Raw genomic sequence first — 13260 nt, forward strand, 5'->3', positions numbered from 1 at the left:
ATTATTGCTTTTAAATTAAAAAAATTAGTAAAGTTAGGTTAAACCGGCGTTTAAACAATATAGATAATCAAAAAAGTTTTTTGGATAAAATTTGCTTTTTATGATGCTGCATCATTTCTATGAAAAATACCAGATAGAATACATTAGATTTTATTAAAGACGCTGATGGGTAATCAAAACATTGACTAATAAACCTTTGTCCATTTTAATATAAGAGGCGACATATTCCCTTTGGAATCTTGTGAAGGTGTAAGGGTGCACAAATTAATCCTTATTTTATAATAAAAACCATAAAAACATTTATTTGTGAGTTAAATAAACGCCTGCCCTCGCCTGTCATAGGCAACCAAAAAATACATATAAAAATTCAAATTTTAGATGAACTTAGTAATTATGTCAGTAAACTCTAATTGGCCTCTAGTTCATTATATTTAATGTACAAATATATTATTAAATTCTTAATCATAGATTAAATATTTTAATCTAAGCATTAAGTAATAAAACCATTTGTGCCCATTTATCATAAGAGGTCACGAAATATACTTGGTAGTACACAAAACAGCGGGGTGTAAATAAAAATGTATAATCATTGATTTTTTATAATATAAACTATAAACATTTATTTCTTATTTGTGAGAATAAAAACAAAAACAAATTTTAATAATATAAACTATTTTAGAATTAGGTATAGGCAACCAAACACACAAGAAAAATAATTTAGATAAAAACCTTGTAATTATTTATTAAATATGTCAATAAAGTCTTAATTAAGTCTCTAGTCTATTTTTTATTTTATATTTACATAATATAAATACCTTACACTCTTTCCGATACAGAAAATTTTGTTAATTGCTTCTTGAAATGCGACAACCTGACAACGCTGTTTTTAACGTTCGGGACGTTCGTGGACGACTCTACCCGAACAACTGGTAGGACAGGATGCCTGCCCTGGATAATAGCTGGACGAATACCGCCACCTCGAGAAAATGGGGTGGCGGTATTCGTCCTACGGGGTATTTGTCCTACCAACCGAACGTCACTTCGGGCATGTTCGGTAGTCCTAAAAATTCCTGTTTCAGGAATTTTGTCCTGGCTAACGTACTAAATCTGTCAACGTCGCATACTTTTCAATCTTGTTTTGTTTTGGAATTTGACAAGATTAACCTCAGAAAAAGTTTAAAATTATAATTTTTATGAACATTGACGAATAATGTTATGAATAATGTAATAGAACCTGATATAAAATAATCCGGAAATATTTACAAATAAAGCATAAACAAAATGAAAGTGATAGCAACACGATTACCTTTGATAATGTGTTTTTTATATAAGAATACGTCTACATGGGTTGAAATCTCAGGTGTGTATCTAGATAATATGTATTCAAACAAAAGCTGTAAAACGATTAACAATTTTTAGAAAATATTAAGCTATCCACAAATTCCTGAAAATAAATTAGCCGTGATTTGCGGAAAAAATGTTCTTAATTATTTTTCCCACATGATGTCCTTTCAGGTTCCAGGTATGTGATATTGTTTTAATTGCAAGATCGTAGCTTACAAAAATTCATTCTTCAGGAAACAGCACGGGCATGTATTAGGCATAATAAGTAATTATAAAAATATGAGCAAAAATGAGATGGTTTAAAAGAGTGAAAATTTTAAGGTTAAGAAATCTGAAACTCAAAGGAAAACTGATTAAAAACTGATAAATAAGTACCGTTAAACTGGAAAAGCAAACTAGTAAGTATTTTATTATGAATCTATTCAGTATAACATTGTGGTATTTTACGAAATGTATTTCTTTTAAATTACAGCTATACGCATAATACAAAAAACAATTTATCATCTTTAAAACCATAAGGCATAGCCATAGGATATATGATATATGAGATAGGTAGGTATGTACCATGTGGTAGGTACAATATGATCGAAAAAAAAACGGCGTCAGTGATGGCTATGAAATGAAGATCGGTGTCTTTTATATGTAAAATTATATAGGGAATGTCAAGGATCGTCATTTCCAAGCCAACTGGACGCCGTTTTTTCGATTATATGAGATATAAGTGTCAGCCTTGCTAGACCACAGACCTTTATATTATACTTTAGCACAAGGACATATCGGCAAGCCTTAGGTTGGTGTTTACGTGTGAAGGTGTGAATCGCTGTAGTGATCTGGTCGTAGATAGAAAAATATAAAATATTTATTACAGAACCACACTTAATCTGATGATTTCCTATGCATTCAATACCAAGTTCAATACATCTGATTGTAATAAGCATATTGGCCATACTCTTCATATACATGAAAATCGTATCAATCGTGTATCACATAGCACATTTAAGAGGACTGATCCTATAAAGGCATTTATTTTTGTTTTGTATTTATAACCTCGTTAACTCATTTATTTTGTAGATTTATTGAATAGGATAAAAAAACCTGCTTAGACAGAACATGGGTATTTTTGAATACTTTATTTAGAAGATCTTGTCAGGACAATGATATAAGATTACAGAAAAATATCTAACGTAGGACAAATGTATAAAGTCTTCAGGATACCCTTCGGGAACAATTTAGAATGATGCAGCGTAAACTACAGTAAAGTCTGAACATTAAAGCATAAAGGTAAATAAATTATCCATACATGTGTGCAGCAAAGTCGTAATATAATAAATTTATTGTTTTCAGAAACAAAATCCACAACTTATTCTGCCAAATACAAATAGTACACATCTTATTTTACTAAGCGTGTTGACCGTACTCTTCATACACACAAAAATCGGCACCCAAGGCCTGAAATGCCAACTCTAGTATACCTATTCTATGTAATAAATATTTTTTTAAGTATATTTATTTGTATTATTATCTTTCTAGATTAAAATATTTTTAATCAGTCTGAGAATCAATATGAATTTATTTTTAAAAAAGAACGAGTATACCTAAAAGCAAAAATGATTTAAGTTAGTATGTCAAAATAATAAGTTAAGGTATTTTTAGAAAACCTGTATTTTAAATTGCAAAAGCTGATAGAATTTCAAATATTTTTCAAACTAAAAAAATGTATCGATCTGAATTAATTTTTCAAATATAACCAGAAAAAAATATCTATCTTAAAGTTGCAGCTGTGGTTGCAATACTCTGTATTGCTAAAAAACATTTTATTTATTAAAATTACAAAATTACGGTATAAAGTTATAAAAAAGTACTTTATAAAAAAAGATCTCCAAATTGTCAAGAAAATAATAAAAAGGGAAAATTCTGAAATTTACAGAAATTTCTTTTTCACTTTATTCCAATTATGTTAATGAGAGTGAAAGTAAAGACTATGGAGAGCTTATTCGTAGTAAAGTAACTAGTTAATTAGTTATTCTGTGTATAGCAAAGACTACCTGTAACGACCCCTAAAAGTAGTTAATAATAATTTAACATTAATAATTAGGTATTTCTTGCCTGAGTGCCTTGAGACAAAACCGGTAAAATAATAAGAACAAAATATGTGAGCAAAGGAATTCATAAAAACCGTAATATGTAAAGTTGATTAAAACAAATTACATATAAATATATATAAATACTGTAAAATCAAAAAAAAAACAGCTGGAAGAGCAGCAATTTTTTTTCAATTGTATAGTACTGTATGATCGAAAAAAAACGGCGTCCAGTTAGCTTGTTAATGATTATCGATGACATTCCCCATATAATTTTAAATATAAAATGACAGCAATCATTATTTCATAGCCGACCACTGTGACCATTGTGTATTATTCTTATTACTAATACTGCACCCAATCACTTTTTTGACAATAATCTATAAAAAATAAAAAGGTAAACAATTTTTCATATTATAAAATATTTATTTCATTACAGGCCATATAGGCACAAAACCGTCATTTTTATCCGAATAGGACATGCTTATTTTTCAAACGTCACAAATATTTCTTTAAACAATTTCAAATTTTGCAAATAATATAACAAGATTTGGGTAATACCTTTTAGGGAATTCAATTATACCGTATGATTTCGAACAAAACGGCGTCAAGGGATGTCTAAGGAAATGACACCGATGACATTTCCCATATATAAATTTACATATAAAATGACAGCGATCTTCTTACCATAGCGCCATCGCTGAGGCCGTTTTTATTCGATCATACGGTGTGCCTCTATATCGAGAAACTATGGTTAAGGAATTCTGTTGAATTTGACACTTTATATCAGTTTAATAATATATTTTCGTACTTTTGTGCTTATGCATAAAAGTGCTTTATTTTTATGCCTAGGCATTAAAATTACTTTTATTTTATCAATCACGTCGCCAAAATTAATACTTTTGTTGCGTTTGAAAAAAAATCATTTATTTGTAAGTTTTATAACATATCTAATTAAATTGGGCCGAAAGGAATCCGTTCTGAACACACATCCGTGGTTCTGAATCATTCTTAATTTATTTTTATTATAATTAATGTTATAATAATTAATGTTAGTAGATATGTCAAAATAATAAGTAAATTAGATATTTTTAGAAAACCTGTATATTTATTTAATTGGAAAAACTCATGAAATTTCATATATCTTTCAAATTAGAAATTGTATCCTAATTAATTTTTACTCTATTGCTAAAAAAACGAATATTACAAAAATTAAGTTATATTTAGTTATATAAAAGTTCACCATATTGTCAAGAAAACAATTTATTGCTTTTAAATTAAAAAATTATGTGCAAGTTAGGTTAAACTACAAGTTAAACAATATAGATAATCAAAAATTTTTTGATAAAATTTGCTTTTTATGATGTCAGATCATTTCTATGAAAAATACACTAGATAGAATACATTAGATTTTTATTAAAGACGCTGATGGATAACTAAAACATTGACTAATAAACCTTGTCCATTTTAATATAAGAGGTCACGACATATTCCCCTTGGAATCTTTGTGAAGGTGTAAGGGGTGTATAATAAATTAATCCTTGTTTTATAATAAAAACCATAAAACATTTATTTGTGAGTTAAATAAACGCCTGCCCTCGCCTGTCATAGGCAACCAAAAATACATATAAAAAAATCTTGTAACTTTAGATGAACTTTAGTAATTATGTCAGTAAACTCTTAATTGGGCCTCTAGTCTATTATATTTAATGTACAAATATATTATTAAATTTTAATCATAGATTAAATATTTTAATCTAAGCATTAAGTAATAAAACTATTTGTGCCCATTTATCATAAGAGGTCACGAAATATACTCTTGGTAGTACACAAAACAGTGTAAGGGGTGTAAATAAAATGTATAATCATTGATTTTTTATAATATAAACTATAAAACATTTATTTCTTATTTGTGAGAATAAAAAAACAAAACAATGCATAATATAAACTATTTTAGAATTAGGTATAGGCAACCAAACACACAAGAAAAATAATTTAGATAAAACCTTGTAATTATTTATTAAATATGTCAATAAAGTCTTAATTAAGTCTCTAGTCTATTTTTATTTTATATTTACATATATAAATACCTTACACCTTTTTCCGATACAGAAAAATTTTGTTAATTGCTTCTTGAAAATGCGACAAACTGACAACGCTGTTTTAATGCTCGGGACGCGTTCGGGCGGACGACTCTACCCAAACAACTGGTAGACAGATACAGTGCCTTCTATTAAAGATTGGCGGGATTCTTTATTTATTTCATCAGCGTGGTGCCATTAAGTTAGAGATCTCCTGCTCATTTGTTGATTTGCTTTTAACTTGATTTTGGTACATTTATTGTAGTGCAAAAACTGGTTTTGCAGCTGAAGCGGCGGGTCCACTACCAGATATATCGGCTTTCCCGGTTTCGCATAAAAAATAGAAATTTTGTAAATTACATACAGTTGTGCAGTGATTTATCCCAGTGCCTGATACATTTTACATCGTATTTTTGTGTGCTTAAGACTTCATCACTCATCGTCAGTGCTTGCGAGTGTTATTGCGGCGTCTGCTTCCGCCAGCCTCCTGGTGGAGCGATAGTTGCCAGCACCAGGCAGCCCAGCAATCTGGAAGAGCAGTAAGTGCTGAAATCGTTATACCTTTATTGAAAATATCTTATCAAATTCTCACGATGCAGGTAACCGGACACCATGTTTATTTCCATTCACAGGTCTCCACTCCAGCTGCGCCGGCTCAGCCGTATAGACCAAACGTCGCAGCAGTTATGAACTGGGGAAAATTGAAGAATATGTATATCGGCGAAAGATTATTTGAGCTCAATTTAAAAAGATTTTAAAGACAGCTTAAAGAAGAATGCTTGTTTCGATATTATAATGTATGTTAAGCATAACATAGCTTGTTCAGTAATTTTAATGAATAGTATTGATTATTTAGTAATGTCAGCTAATATCAATACAATACGAATAAAGGTCATTGTGTTCTTGAAAGAGTTTGTTAATACAAAATTAAGTTTTAGTCAGCAGACATTGTAATACTAAGAAATTCATATCTTCTTTGTGCCGGTTCATTGCCATGTCGTCATCGAAGCCCAAAGTTGGCTTGAAGTCGAACATCGATGCTGACATTCTTGAAGAATTCTGCAATATAGTAACGCACTGACATTTATGAGTCTTTGAAAATTGTTTTGAATCCTGATTCTAATATTTGGCATTTTCTGGCTTAGGTTCGGGAAAACGCCGATTGATTTTCATTTGTTTTCATTATTTTATTTGGTTTAAAAACGGTCTGGCTAACATTATATCTCCATCAGTGTTGTGTCAAGGCGAAAATAGTGTCGAATATAATCCAAAATTGCATATAAAATATTCACCACGCCATAATGTTTACTGCGTACTCCATAGTCAATGTAGATAATTTTAGTGTTAAGAATAATAATTTTAAAAAATATGTGGTCATCTTTTGATAAGTTTATATTAGTTTATTAATTGCAGTAAATATTATGAGGTGCGAATTATATTGTATATGTAATTTTTTGGATTATATTCGACACTATTTTTCTCATATGACACAACACTGATGAAGGCTATAGTTAGCCGAACCGTTTTTTTAAACCAAATAAAAATAATGAAAACCCAAATGAAAACTTGAATCAGCGTTCCCGAACCTAAAAATCCCAAGAAAATCAAAAATTTTAGAATAATTTTACATATAAAATGCCAGCGATCTTCATTTCATAGCCATTGCTGACGCCTTTTTTAGACAATATTGTATTATTTGTAAATATATAATTTTTCGAACATTGATACTTGCAAAATATACATATAAATTTTGTGAATGCAAATAATAATACATCACTATTAGTAGATATTGAATGTTTTTTGTTAAATTAGATCGATTTTCAAACCCCAAAATTTAAAATATATTTACATTTTACCCATTATCTTATGTACCTATACATTATTTGTACATTGTAAAACATTTGCTGCATATGTATGGTTCATAGTTTATTTGCCAAAGTATTTATTACTATAAATAGGTATATATGTTGTAGTTATTAACTGTATATTATGTATATTTCATTTAAACTATATCATTTTTAAAATACAAACCAAAAATCTGAGGAATAATTATGTTTTCCATGTATTCTACAACATATTTATTAATCCGTAGTATCTAACTAGCGTGACGTCATAAATCTCGCCCCAAGGCTGTTCTATTAGAGACGGCATTGCACCTATATACAAAATGACACGAAGACCTGGAATATGGCGCCCAACTTGATTAGACCTTTTGCGCATGTTGACGCTCATTCTCTATCCCTTCTATTTCTCTGGTCCAATCAGATCAAAGGAGTAATCGTGGTAGATCGTGCGTTATCGATAATGTTCGGTGCCTGGAGAAAATTGACAATTGACAAGAGAATTAATTGTTTAATATTTTTGACTTTTTAGTTCGTTTAATTTAATAATTACTAAAACCAGTAGTTCGAAAGATATATTTAATAATAAAAATCTAAAAAATTAATTATCTATTAACGTGGATTTGGACGACAATAGGTAAGAACACTAAATTTATTTCTATATTGGATATAAACTTGTTTATTAGGTTTTTAGTTTGTGATGTTTCATGTGATGATCATTTTCATGTTCATCGTCTTTGAATTGACATGAGGATATCTATGGAAAATTAACTAATCTGAAAGTAAGCCAACATATCGTTTGTCCTTTGTGTGCTAAAGAAAAGATTTTCTTTTCGCATCATGAGGAAGTATTACATCAATTAAAAAATGTTAGGAAGTTGATTACTTGTCATGGAAAAGTATACCAATGGAAATTATTTGTTAAAGAAGTATAATTCTAAGGGTAAATTTTATTATAATTAGTAACCTGTCTATTTTTTATATGTAGATGTTTCAGGTTTTAAGAATAAATTGGTTGAACCCAAAATCTGGAGGAAGTACCTATATCCATACACAGAATATGCCCATTAAGAATACTAGTCCAAATTTGCTTTAATGGTAGACAATTATTCAATACAAATTAACTTTTTAAGTGACTTAAATATTAAATAGTTTAGAATATGGTATAACAATGTAAAAAAATACTATTTTCAGGAACGATTAGGGCCCAATATATTTGAAACTCATGTTGGACGTAGTACTGAGTTGGGTAGAATATTACTCTATGTTAAGTGAGGGTCTATTATTGTACTGTATTTTAATATATACATTAGAATTGTTGGTTACTTCATATTTGTTTTATTTATTATTTTACTTACAAGTTATATAAAGTTAATATTAAAATCTACTCTGTGGTTTAATGCGTGATTACATTCACATGATTTCAAGTTTTTAAGTTATAAATATTATAACTGGCTTTAAAAATTCCATTAAACTGTTAAAAGTGTAATTTATTTCAAAATAAATATATATAGGTGTATATTAATATCGAAAAACTTTTATTTCCTTAACACCAATTTAGTCATCACATACATATGTATAAACATTTATTTACGTTATTGCAAATGAAGACCACAGGAAAAACCAGCTTTGTTCATTTTAACTGGAGCCGAGAAAATGCAATTACGAGTGGACTACTCTGATTTTTCTCTTGTAGGGCAAAATATCTAAGCTGTAATATCTCCTGGACTAAGCGTATTATTATTGCTTTCTTTGATGGTGCCTCGAATAATGCTAACACTTGCCTATAAAGTTGTGTCGCTATCAATTTCTATGAAAATGTAACATATCTGGTTTTTCCCGTGTAGTCTTGAAATGATCTAAAAATTCAGCAGGAATGACCCATTATGCAGCAAACACACTGATGTTGAATCATTGGAAGCTTTTTTGTGAGCATTTCACAAATAAAATCAAATGTCTGATCAAAAACTGAAAATGCAAAACAGTTAGTAAGCTTTATAAATACATACATATATATTTATATAAATAATCATACCTACATGTATTTATGTCGTACAATCCAACCAATATTTTAATATCCTAACCCAAGTAAATAATCAAAAATGCACTTTTTATATCAAAAGCAGTAATGTTACTAAGGGTTCCAATTAATATCCAGAATTTAAAAAAAAACACGATCCTAATTCTTATTATTTTTCTAAATACGTATTGTCTGATAGGCAATTACAAAATATAAGTCTGATGTAAATAGAAAAATAAAGTAAAAACTGTAAAAACAGGTAAAAACAACAACAAAAATTCTAACCAAAGATTTAACCGTCATACGACATGAGCATCACGTGATTGCACAATACCCAACGATAGGGTACGTACCTCTTTCATCTGATTGGACGGTTGGTTGCGTATTTTAATGCAGTGCCTTCTATTAAAAGATCAGCCTCCGGGCGAGATTTATGACGTCTCGCTAGTTAGATATAACGGATTAATAAATATGTTGTAGAATACATAGAAAACATAATTATTCCTCAGATTTTTGGTTTGTATTTTAAAAATGATATAGTTTAAATGAAATATACATAATATACAGTTAATAACTACAACATATATACCTATTTATAGTAATAAATACTTTGGCAAATAAACTATGAACCATACAAATGCAGCAAATGTTTTACGATGTACAAATAGTGTATAGGTACATAACATAATGGGTAAAATGTAAATATATTTTAAATTTTGGGGTTTGAAAATCGATCTAATTTAACAAAAAACATTCAATATCTAATAATAGTGATGTATTATTATTTGCATTCACAAAATTTATATGTATATCTTGCAAGTATCAATCTTCGAAAAATTATATTTACAAATAATACAATATTATCTAAAAAAGGCGTCAGCGATGGCTATGAAATGAAGATCGCTGGCATTTTATATGTAAAATTATTCTAAAATTTTTGATTTTCTTGGGATTTTTAGGTTCGGGAAAAACGCTGATTTAAGTTTTCATTTGGGTTTTCATTATTTTTATTTGGTTTAAAAAAACGTTTCGGCTAACTATAGCCTTCATCAGTGTTGTGTCATATGAGAAAAATAGTGTCGAATATAATCCAAAAAATTACATATACAATATAATTCACACCTCATAATATTTACTGCAATTAATAAACTAATATAAACTAATCAAAACATGACCACATATTTTTTAAAATTATTATTCTTAACACTAAAATTATCTACATTGACTATGGAGTACGCAGTACGCAGTAAACATTATGTGCGTGGTATGAATATTTTATATGTAATTTTTTGGATTATATTCGACACTATTTTTTTCATATGACACAACACTGATGAAGGCTATAATGTTAGCCGAACCGTTTTTTTTTTAAACCAAATAAAAATAATGAAAAACCAAATGAAAACTTAATCAGCGTTTTTCCCGAACCTAAATCCCAAGAAAATCAAAAAATTTAGTATATTTAGAAACAAGATTCAAGAATATCAAATTTTCCAAGATTGTAAAATTCTAGTTAATTATTTTATGTGTACAGTTATTTAGGGCATGTCATCGATGTTCATTTCCAAGCCAACTAGACGCCGATTTTTTTCGATGATACGGTATAATTCTTACATAAAATGTAAATAACATTAGACCAATTAAAACAAATAAATATGAATTTCTTAGTATTTTTAGTAACACCTTTATTCTTAAAACTTAATTTTGTATTATGCAAATATACCAATTTTATTGTTATTTTATTCATATTGTATTCAGCCATCACTTAAATATTTGATATTAATTTGGTATTATAAATAATCAACACTATTCATTAAAAATTACTGAACAAATATATGTTATGCTTGACATACATTATATATATATACTTTACAATAATCTTTTTTAAAATTTGAACTCAAAATAATAATCTTTTTCATGATCTCTAATACATATATTCTTTATTTTTCCCTAGATCATAATACCAACTTACGTGTTTGAATCTATCGAAGCTGAACCAACAACACTTGGAGTGGAGATTCCACAATATGAATAAAATAAACATAATTGTCCAGTTTTCATTAATACCATCATGGGAGAATATTATTTTTAAATTTATTAAATATATTTTCAATAGAATTCTCTTGATTTATAACTCGTACCCACTTTTCTTGCTCTTCTGGACACTTTAGGCTGCCTAGTATAACTATCCTTTCCACCAGGAACACAACAAAGATGAGGCATAGCACCAAAAACACACTCTACTTAAGCTTTATTGATGAATTGTTAGAGTCTTAAAAAACACACACAAAAATCACGATAAGTAAAAAATGTATGGGCACTTTTAGGTTAAATCACTTACACAGCGTGTAATTTTTCTATTTTTTTATGCGAAACCGAGAGTGACCATATATCTGGTAGTAGTTTATGTCACTTCAACACCAAAATAATTAGTTTTTTGCACTACAATAATAAATAATACCAAAAATCAAAGAGTTAAAACCAAAAATCAACAGACAAAATATGAAACGGAATCTAACCCAATATCTAAGTATGTACAGCTGATGAAGTAAACAAAAGTCCGCCCGCAGGCTGATCTTTTAATAGAAGGCACTGTTTAATGTATCCTATAAACAACAGGTATAAAACTAATAAGATCAAAACTCAACCTTCACCATATTGTCAACATTTGGCATTATAGGCTGTTATAGAAAACGAGAAATTACAGTAAATTACAAAAAGAATATCAAAGTACAAGATATTAAATACTGTAATGTATTTTACGACACAAACCATCTCCCTTATAAAGAAAAAAAGATAAAACATAAAGCTTATATATTTTAGTCTTATCAACACTCTTCGATTTAATATATGTCTAAAATTGCTATTAATCCACTAACTTGATATTTTTAAGAAATGGTACCTCTATCAGCCTCTATCTCCCATTGTAAGACTCGTCATGGTAGTACTTCAATACATATCGTTCATATCGATGAATACATATATAATCAAAACTATTGTTGTCTGCACTATTGTTGTTAATGTACCTATTCTCTGGTTGTCTGTAAACAGAGATATAGACTTATAATTCTAATAAGGGTAATGGTGTGGATCCATGGTACAAAGAAAACAAGGTATGATCGATAGCGGCTCCAATTTCGTTAAGTTTGCGCATACCACCTGTGACGTCATACGCCATACAAAAAAATATCCATATTGTCCAATTGCCACTAATAAAAAGAGACCTAAAATAGGGAAGAATTAGGACATAACCCCAAAAGTTATGTTGTGGCGGATCGATATCGACAATCCCATCCATACTAGGGCTGTGCATAGAATCCCGAGCGAAGTCTATCGGTGCCAAGAAGAAAAGAAGAAGAAGAGCGGCATCGGCTGACATTCAATTCTGTAAAACCATAGTTCTGGCTCAGCTTTCCAGAATTCGGGGGGTTTGAAACTGACTCTGCACAGTTCATTTATTGGTTGGTTGTTTGTTGATTGATTGGAATTGTTTGTTTGAGTAGTGCTATTTCTGATTGTTTGTTTGCATGTTTGGTTGGTTGGTGCTGATTGTAATTTCAAGCTTCTTGGATCACGTCGGGGTCACCAATATGGTTGTTCTGGGTGTGAATATGATAACGAAATCAGCTGGGTTTACTGTTTAGATTTTTCACAACTCAAAGTCCATAAAATAAAGGGACGTGTTCAATCTGCTCTTTAATTACACAACTAAATAATTATTCTACAATAAAATAATTATTGAAAAACACGTTATGTCTTATTTGTCAGCCGATGCCGCTCTTCTTCTTCTTTTCTTCTTGGCACCGATAGACTTCGCTCGGGATTCTATGCACAGCCCTAGCATGGATGGGATTGTCGATATCGATCCGCCACAATGTCAAATCATCGTGCTT

At 29.4% G+C, this 13260-nt stretch overlaps 3 long non-coding RNA genes across 3 annotated transcripts; all 3 read left to right on the forward strand.

The window, feature by feature from the left end:
* Positions 1-988: 988 nt before the first annotated feature.
* On the forward strand, positions 989-2182 carry LOC115877804. The gene is made up of 5 exons (XR_004049405.1): positions 989-1360; positions 1420-1522; positions 1578-1742; positions 1817-1896; positions 2109-2182. It is a non-coding gene; the product is annotated as an uncharacterized LOC115877804 (long non-coding RNA).
* A 237-nt stretch (positions 2183-2419) lies between these two features.
* Positions 2420-2849, forward strand: LOC115877805. The gene is made up of 2 exons (XR_004049406.1): positions 2420-2625; positions 2689-2849. It is a non-coding gene; the product is annotated as an uncharacterized LOC115877805 (long non-coding RNA).
* A 4946-nt stretch (positions 2850-7795) lies between these two features.
* Positions 7796-8587, forward strand: LOC115877928. Its single transcript, XR_004049445.1, has 4 exons — positions 7796-7984; positions 8034-8290; positions 8345-8445; positions 8542-8587. It is a non-coding gene; the product is annotated as an uncharacterized LOC115877928 (long non-coding RNA).
* Positions 8588-13260: the final 4673 nt, after the last annotated feature.

Source organism: Sitophilus oryzae, unplaced genomic scaffold (assembly GCF_002938485.1).
Source record: "Sitophilus oryzae breed Bouriz unplaced genomic scaffold, Soryzae_2.0 scaffold_1499_pilon_pilon, whole genome shotgun sequence".
Taxonomy (NCBI): Eukaryota; Metazoa; Arthropoda; class Insecta; order Coleoptera; family Curculionidae; genus Sitophilus; species Sitophilus oryzae.